Raw genomic sequence first — 9,497 nt, 5'->3', positions numbered from 1 at the left:
ACATCAGTTGCTGTTGTCTCCTCCTCGAATTGCGCGGTAACCCAGCACATCACGTCGACAAAGGGCGCAAACTCCATTATATCGCTGTAACTTCCGTGCACAATCAGCACAGTACTGATGACAGCAACCTATCAGCTTAACAGCTACCAATTCTGTCAGATAGATTGTCATCCCCCTCACCAGACTGCTCCGGAACAGCGATATGATTTTGATTTTTGCATCCTTCGTTTGACCGAAGGATCCTCTTTAATATGATCAGTTTTGGTCGACGCAATTGGACTGGGTTACCATCGTCGGCGACCTCTGGACGCTGATATAGGCGAACACGTCGTCGACGACCATGAAGACCGAGACGGATACGAGTACTATTGCTGGTACCCTCCTCTCCATCATCATCGTCGTTGTCATCTATAATGACTGTCGTCTTCACCCGATGGAAGTGGATGATGATGGCCATCATCGTTGTCAGCGTCACCAGGCTCGAAGTCTGTTGTCGACCCAGCGGACTTAGCATCTTCCTTCCTACGAGGATCCGCTAACCCAGTAGACCCAGCATCATCTTCCCGTCGAGGAACTGCTGTTTCTTCGTGGCGCTGGAATCGAAAAACATGCCGCAAAGACCGACAGCTTGTACGCAATATCCCCATCAACAAATCAGTTGTGGCGTATTCGACCTCTTGTTGATTGAACGTATTACGACATATACGTTCCCTGATCTCCAAGAAGTCACGGAACACAGTCATAAGTTCTTGGATATCATGTTCCACAGTAGACGCTGCCGATACTTGTCCCTGTACTTATACGCTAGTGGATATTCACGGTCAAGTCTTGAGCGGTAGATTTTGTGAAGAGTTGGATACAACTAGCGTTAAAAAACCTGTATTTAGTCGAGAAAGTCTTACGAAGAAAAAGCGATAAACTGTTTTTAAAGTGGCAACGATTCGATAAACGACACAGCAGTTGGATAAATAAGACGGATTTTGTGCGCTGATCGTGTCACTCGTAAATATGAGGTTGGAACGTCAAGTAGGTAATATTACGCTACAAAATTTCGACGAATATGTAGGTAGTGGTTGTGACAACGGAAAAAAGCGACTCGGACCTCTTTTACCGAACACGATCAGATGTATTATTTGCGGACCGTCTAATTGCGGGAAAACAAACGTTCTATTCAATTTGTTGTTTTCATCCGACAACTTAAGGTTCAGAAATATTTACGTGTTTTCTAAATCGCTGTAACAACCGAAGTATAATTTTTATAACGAGTCATGACCGTTATACTGGAGATCGGTTATTTTGCCTTGGTCTGAAAACGACCATGTAATGACCCCTGATGAGGCTGTACCGAATTCTATCATGATCTTCGATGACGTAGCTTGCGAAAAGCAAAATAACATTCGCAAGTACTTTTCGATGGAATGACACAAAAACATCGATAGCTTTTATCTAATACAGACATATTCAAACGCTGGAAAGCATCTCGTACGGGACAACGCCAACCTCGTATTCAAAGAGGAATATCTCAATTTACGTCATATACATCAAGATCATGAAATTCAATAGGTTTAAACGCCTGTGAATTCCCTCCAAATACTTCTGCGGGAATATCGCTGCCTTCAGTACTTATGTTCACCTTCCTCTGGTGTAAATAGAAATTTATAATAGCCACAAGATAATCACCAGTATTCTTTTCCCGTAGCGCCTCATTGATTAGGGGAGGCTACCGGAAGCGCCAATACCCCAACCAACTGCATTTTCTTCTTTTTATTATTTCGATAATCGCCCTCTATTCTCCCACTCTACGAAGCACCTCCTCATTCCGAACTCTCTCCGTCCAGCTGATCTTTTCCATCCTCCTCCAAACCCACATTAAAAAGGCCTCCAATGTTCTCTCCTCGCCTTTCCTAATAGTCCATGTCTCTGCCCCATAAAAAGCCACGCTCCACACAAAACATTTCGCAAGTTTTTCCCTTAGTCGCAGAACTAGTTTGCTCCATAGCACTCTCCTCATTTTGCTGAATGCTTCTTTGCCCTAGCAGTTCGTACTTTAACTTCCTGATCACACTTCATATCTTCCTCAATGATGCATGTACTTGAAGGATGCCATTTGCTCAAATTAATTTCCCAACAATCTTAATTGTTGCTCTTTTGGTTGATTTGCTAATTATCATGCTTTTTATCTTCTTTGTATTTATCTTCATCCCATAATCCTCGCAGATTTGATTTTTTTCTTCTCAACATTTCATTCATCATGCACTCACTCTCTGCCATGTCATCAGTGAACCTAATGCACTCTATCCTCCTTCCTCCAAAATTTACACCATTACCACCAATTAGACTCTTTTCAATTATCGCTTCCAGGTAACAGTTGAACAGAGTCGGTGACATGCAACATCCCTGCCGCACCCCTCTCACAAGTCTGCTTTCCTCCGATAACTCATTCCCAATCTTTACTTTTACCTTCTGTGACATATACAGATTTCTTATTAATCTCCTTTCCTTCCAAGCAACTCCTGTTTCCTTTAAGATTCTAAGCAGTTTATCCCACTGTCAAATGCCTTCTCCAGTTCTATGAAGACCACATATAAATATCTTTGCTTTTCAATATATCTTTCTCCGATCACTCTTATTAACCCTATTGTAGTCCTTGTTCTCCCTTTGTCAACTGCAGAAAGCTGGACGGAATTCAAAATTAAAGGATTTCTGTGCCCTAGACGAAGTTTATGCTTCTCAAGGGTGCAGACAAATTATACAGTCGTAACCCCAAGTTAGTCAGTCGAGTTCAAGTTCATAAGTACCTAGGTGTTTTGTTTGATGAGAAGTTGCTATTTAGCAACTTGTATAGATTTATACAGGATCTGGGGGGATGGTATGCCTCTCCTTCGTTTTTAAGGGCAACGGAAGCCCGAGTGCTCTCCAACCATGAAAATTTAAACCAATATTTGTTTCGGTTCCACCTGGCAACTAATGAGCTGTACGTCTGCGGGGAGGTCCAGTCGAACGAACACATGATGTTCAAACTTAGAGGTCAAGAGGAAAATTGGCCACTCACAAGCGGAGAGTCAATGTGGAGACAGCCGCATTGTCGACCGTATGGGAGTTCCTTGATGCGGTTGCTTTGTTGAACCGACATCAGTAGTTTACCTAGGGGAAAAGACTCCTACCACGCTGCTGTAGGAAGCTAACCGAGAGATATGACTGGCTACCAGCCAGATTAAGGCTCCAAGCGCTTTAATGGTGGACAGGTACTTGCTGGTATTCAGCGGCCTAGGCGTGGCAGCGAATTGCTATCTTTGACGAAATAAATTAATTATTGATAGTCATATGTTTTAGTAGTCGACGGGGCGCGCCTACCCATTTTAGTGATATATGACAAGTAGTGATACAGGACACGCAAGCGAGTGGTGTATGGTACCATGCTTATTCGGCTCACGCTTTTAGGTTAGCTTTAGGAGCTAGTTAGGACACTGGTCGCTAAACTGTTTCATAGCTCAGTAGCCGTTTGTGACAAAGACATACGGTGTTATCCTTTAGGGCAACCGAATGGGGTGGTGATGGGAGAAATGCCAAGCAAACCAAATTTTCTCAACCGCCCCTAACCTGGAGAACAGACGTTGTCTTACCAGTGAGCAAATAGCAAACACTGGAGGCCCTCACTATGTTTAGCCCATGGACCAACATGGTTTACCAGGGTGTGGCCGGCTACAATCCTTTAGCCTTCTTGGAGCCAAAAGTGAGAGTTGGCTGCATGTGGGAACCAGTCTTGCATGACCATCTTGAGATGTGGTCGTTATGCATAGGAAAGGTGCTATCCCTCCATGCAACCCATACAAACATAGAGTGGAAAAATTGCATACTCGTTGAATCTGGAAGATTCCAAAGTATGCAAGCACTTGTGAAACAAAAATCTCAACAGTGTGTCTGGACACATTGCATGATCCACAAAGAAGTGGAAGCATGGCTTCCAAAGAAATGAGTCGTGGTCTGAATATTGTGCTAACGACGGTTGTAACCGTAGTAAATTATATAAAAAGCTGACAACACACTCGTAGGACTTTCCCGTCACGCGGAGTTTTCTGGTGCACGGCTTACACACACAAAACTTAATTTAAAATATTTATCATTTTATTTAAATACAATATTTTTTGTTTATCTAATTCAATGATTCTAACTAAAGCGCGCGCGCATACCGTATTTCATTCGCGCGGGTATGGTGGTAGTAGCGACCACTTTAAATAAATTTTCACACTAAATATTATTCATTAATTTAATTCTACCACTCATCTGTGACGTCAAAACATAGCAGTCGACTACAGCAGGATGATCCACAAATTTGCAGATCCAACGAGATGCTAATAAAAAATCTGCAACGAAAAAGACCCACTGTACTGCCTTCTATATCGTTTCAAAATTATTACTATTTTTTTGAATTGGGGATGCAATTTAGCAAAAAAACGTTTAGCAATAAACATTTTACACAAAATATATATATTTTTTTATAATTTTTTTAAAAAATATAACGAAAATCATCCCTTGTACTGCCTTCTGTAACTCTTCTCCTCCATTTTTAGGGGTGGGGGTGAAATTTAGAAAAAAATTATTTTTACAGAAGTTTACTTTATTAATATTCATAAAATTATCAACAAAAAAAACTTTAATTATGCAAAATCTGGAGATGATTTCGTTTTCCCCCTGTATCCCCCACCCTCTGAAGTTTTGAATTAAAAATTTAATTGTATCAATGCTGCTATTACAGAAACATTATCGCTACTATAGAAATATTATAGCCAAGTTTGGTGAAAATTGGTCAAGTAGTTCTGGAGATAAAAGGCGATTTGCATGCCAACATACATACGTACGCACATTTTGTCGCGGAAATTTCGATGCCATTTTTCGGTTTTCTGAGGTCCGTAAGAGTCAAATCGTCATGATTCGGTGAAAACCCGTTGTGCTCAATTTTTAAAGATCACCACACTTTCCCTTCTATAGAGCTATAACTGCTATACAGACGGGAAAGTAAAAATGAGACCTCTAAAATGAAGAATCTTTTCTGCAGTGTATTCAGAATCGCTATTTTATTGCAAGGAAAGATTGTTATCACGTGGGAAATTTTTGCAACATGTTTATGAATTTTGAGATGAAATCGCAATTTTTCTAGAAGAGGAAAACCCACCGGAAACGGAGAAGTTTCGAAATGGTTTATTTGCGATAGAATTGAGCTACTTGGTCGACATATTCAAAAAAATAAATACCTTCAATCTTCAACCCCAAGAAGCAAATATACATGTTGGATACGAGTGATAACGTAATGATTTTTGTAGAAAATTGGGATTGTGCAGCAGAAATTTAAACCAAAAAATCTAGAAATATTTGCAAATGTGCATGAATGTGATAAAACTTACAAGGCTGAAAAACAACATGTGAAAGCTGTTTTTGTAACCACTGAAGATAATTTAGCGATGCCGGCTAAGAATTTTAAAAAGCAAGTTACGAGTGGGTTAGAGATCGATTTCAATATACTCCCGAAGGGCTCTCAACTGCCGAAGAAGAAATCTCCATATACTTCACAAGTGGCAAAATCAAAAGAAAATTTAGTAATAACTCGCCCTTCGAACTTTGGGTAGGGATGGATGAAGAGTTTTCTGCTTTGAAAACAAGAGTATTTCGTGTCACGAGTATTTCAACATCCTACCTTTGTGAAACCGGATTTTCTGTGGTGGCTGCTTTAAAGACAAAATATAGATCTCAGCTAAATATATAAAAAGAACTCAGTGTCTATTTCTAATACTAAACCTTCCTTCGAAAACCTTTGCTCTGCAAGACAGACCCAAGGGACTCACCAATAATTATTACACTTGTTTTTATTTTAGTATTGATAAGTATATTTTATCAGTGTAAATGGGTATTTTATTATTTGTTGTGTCAGAATGTATTTGTTTTGCTTTCCTTTCAGTAAATTAATAATTTTTTTTAATATTTTCTTTCTGATATGCACACTACATATTGAGGAACCCCCCCCCACCATAAAGGTTGAGAAACACTGATTTAGTGGATCAGCTTACTAGACTCCCCTTCCCAACTTTTTTATTGTTTACAAGATGTAGGAACCGCATTTACGGTCGCTAACAGATTCCGTAAGATGTTAATACATGCACATGTATTCCTGCCCACTACCGACTAAACCTCCACCCTCCCTGGCACAGTTTAAAGAAGCATTACTTTAGGAAGGGGGAGATCGCCCACACACATAGTCATACTCCATAATTGCTATTATGCACAATGCAGTGCTCATTCGAACAAAGATACACGATCAAATTTTGTGTGAAACTCTACAGCAGAAACTTTTCCAATAGTTCAACAGGCCTTCGGGGATGAGTGTTTATCACAAAGGCAGGTCTACAGATGGCACAAGGTGTTTTTGGAAGGCCATGACAGGGTCGACAACGAAACCTGCAATGGACACCCATCAACCTGCTCAAACAATGAAAATGTGAAAGAACTTTGCAAACAAGACCGTAGAATGAGTGTTTGTTTAATGGCCGACATGTTAAATATTCCAAAAACTATCATCCACGAGACTGTGACCAAAGATTTGCACATGAGAAAGTGTGCGTGAGCTTGTTCCAAGAATTTTGACACACCACCAAAAATTTTGCCGATTGGAAATATGTCAAGATGTTTTGGAAATGTGTCAAAATGATCCTCACTTTTTGAACAATGTTATCACAGATGATGAAACATGGATATTCCAGTACAACCCCAAAACGAAGAGGCAAAGTGCCGAGTGACACACCTCAGCATCCCTTCTCCCCATGAAGGCTCAAATGAGCAAATCATGATTAAAACCATGCTCATTGTGCGTTTTGACATCGGGGGGATCGTCCACAGTGAGTTTGCACCTCCTGAGACAACCACTAACTCTAAATTTTACGTATAAGTCTTCAAGAGACTGAGAGCAAGGATCCGGCATATCAGATTAGACATCAGCGACAATTGGAAATTTCACAATGACAGTTCGCCAGCCCAAACTGCCTTCGCCATGACCAGCTACCTGGCCAAATCGAATGTGGCAATGCTGCACCAGCCACCCAACAGTCCCAACTTGGCTCCTGCAGACTTCTTATTGTTTCCCGTTTGAAATTTCCCCCGAAAGGACATTATTTTATTTCCAATAGTTCAACAATTGACGATGTGAAATGGCTTTAAACACACTTCCTGGGCAGGCCTTTCTAAACACCTTTGCAGATAATGAAAAATGTAACAATCCCACTGGCAAAGACGTATCATCGCAGGAGTACAATACTTTGAAGAATTTTAATGTACAGGTATTATTATTATTATGTAAATAAATGGGTTTTTTCACACTTGCAGACTTGGTGACATTACTTACAGACAGACCTTGTAAAAAGAGCCAATGTCATACCCTGATCACCAATTTTACAGTCAAAATACAATTTATAAGCTTTTTTATTTAACGGTGCAATGTTTTTCTTATGTAATCTTATAGTGAACTCATCACACGTGTAACAAAAACTGTCCAAATCATTTACACACTCAAGGCATTTACGTTATTATGACACAAGTTACTGTTTTACAGTAAACAACTGATTGATTGATTAAAACATATAAAAATATATACTGGGCACAAAGTTTGTTTTCACCAACCAGTTTTCCAGCTACTGCTGCCAGGTCTGTCTACCCCTCTCTCTCTCTCTCTCTGTGTGTGTGTGTGTGTGTGTGTGTGTGTGTGTAGGCAAATGCAATTACTGCTACTGGCTTGCCAAGCCTGACATGGTTGCAGATGTAGTGCAATGCAAGTGTAAATGTACTAGTAAAAATGTAATCATTAAAAAAACAAATTGGTTTCATATATCACATGTTAAGAAACAAAGATTTTTTATTGGTGTATTTAATAGAATTTATTAAAACTAAATTAAATGATTCACTTAAGTGTTTTCTTAAAGTTGTGAATGAAATGTTTAAAAATAATTAATAGAAAACAATTTTCAATGGAATTTAAAGATGTAATATTTGTTCCTAAATTTGGTATATCTGTTTTGGCTTAAAAAAAGAAAATTTAACCTTTACACAATTACCAACCTTTTATACACACATACAATTTTTTAATGAAAACTCCAGGAAAGTCACAGCATGTTTTACTAATTTTGTCTAAACTAATCAAATTTTTGCTGAAAATCTACAACATGGTGGACAGCACTTTATATTACAACAGCCATCACTTGAGGATTTAAGAAATTAGTGTAGAATAAGTGTATAAACACAATATTGTATTTACATAGTTTCATAAACAAACTTTGATAATGATAATAGCAAAGCTCTCACTGAATACAAGACCACTACTTATTTAAATGATATGTCAGATATCTAATGATATCTGACATATACTAATGATATTAGTAAAAGACAAATTCACAACAGATGATACTGACCTTGAACACATGCACATAATTAAAAATACTTTAAACAATTATAGCATATCCATTTCTGATATTTCACTTATTCAGTGCAGATCTGATCATTAACATGAAAGCTGAAAGCTTTTAATGTTTTGTCATAGTTTTGTTTCTTAACTTTTCTTAGATAAATGAAACAATTGCAGATACATATTTCCAGTTAAGTGAAACACTGTATAAACCGTTAAAAGGAAGAGCTAATTGGAAACTGAAAGAAAATCTTATTGCTACTAACAGAAATCAACATACTGTTCTATGAAAAGAGGTGAATTTTCCAAACTTTAAGAAATGACATTAGTACTTCAATAATTAAGATGTACAAAAATCAGTATATATCTAATTTGTAACTAACTTAATTTTAATTTACTGATTTCACTGGTACATATATTTGGCCTGCATTTTTTATGATATTTTTGTCAAAGAGCGAAGCAGCAAAAATTTAGTTTTTTTAAAACTAAGTTTAGGGGGCACATATGTAAAACAATACACTACCGTACAATATGTACTGTATTAAAACCCAAGTTACTTAGAATTTACAAACAAATTCTGTATGCAAAAAAATACTTAACTTTTCAATAACATTTTCAAAAGAAACTTCATGATAATTTATCTGAAACAGCAAACCACACAATTATCACAGACTGTTTTACAAAATACTTTAAAACTTGCTTCATTTTTGTTATTTTTCAGCACATACAAAGTTATAGAAGCCTGATAATAAAATAAACCACATTAGGTGTAGACACAATTCCCAAATTTTTATCTAGAGTGAAGCATAGTAAAAAGGATTTATAATAGACTATTAATAAATAAAAGAAACACTCCGCCCTCAACAGAAAAATAAAACTCTGATCCAGGGTTTAACTTAGTACAAATAAGTTTTCTGCAATTATTTTTATCTATAAAAAGATAACATTTATTTTCTTTTCTTAATGACGAAAAAAATGTAAAATAACATGACAAATTGATGTAAATATATGACAGTGAACTGATCAATCATTTATTATAACTAAAAAGATAATT

The sequence above is a fragment of the Lycorma delicatula genome, chromosome 1 (genome assembly GCF_047948215.1).
Source record: "Lycorma delicatula isolate Av1 chromosome 1, ASM4794821v1, whole genome shotgun sequence".
Taxonomy (NCBI): Eukaryota; Metazoa; Arthropoda; class Insecta; order Hemiptera; family Fulgoridae; genus Lycorma; species Lycorma delicatula.
Note: the sequence above shows the minus strand (reverse complement) of the source record.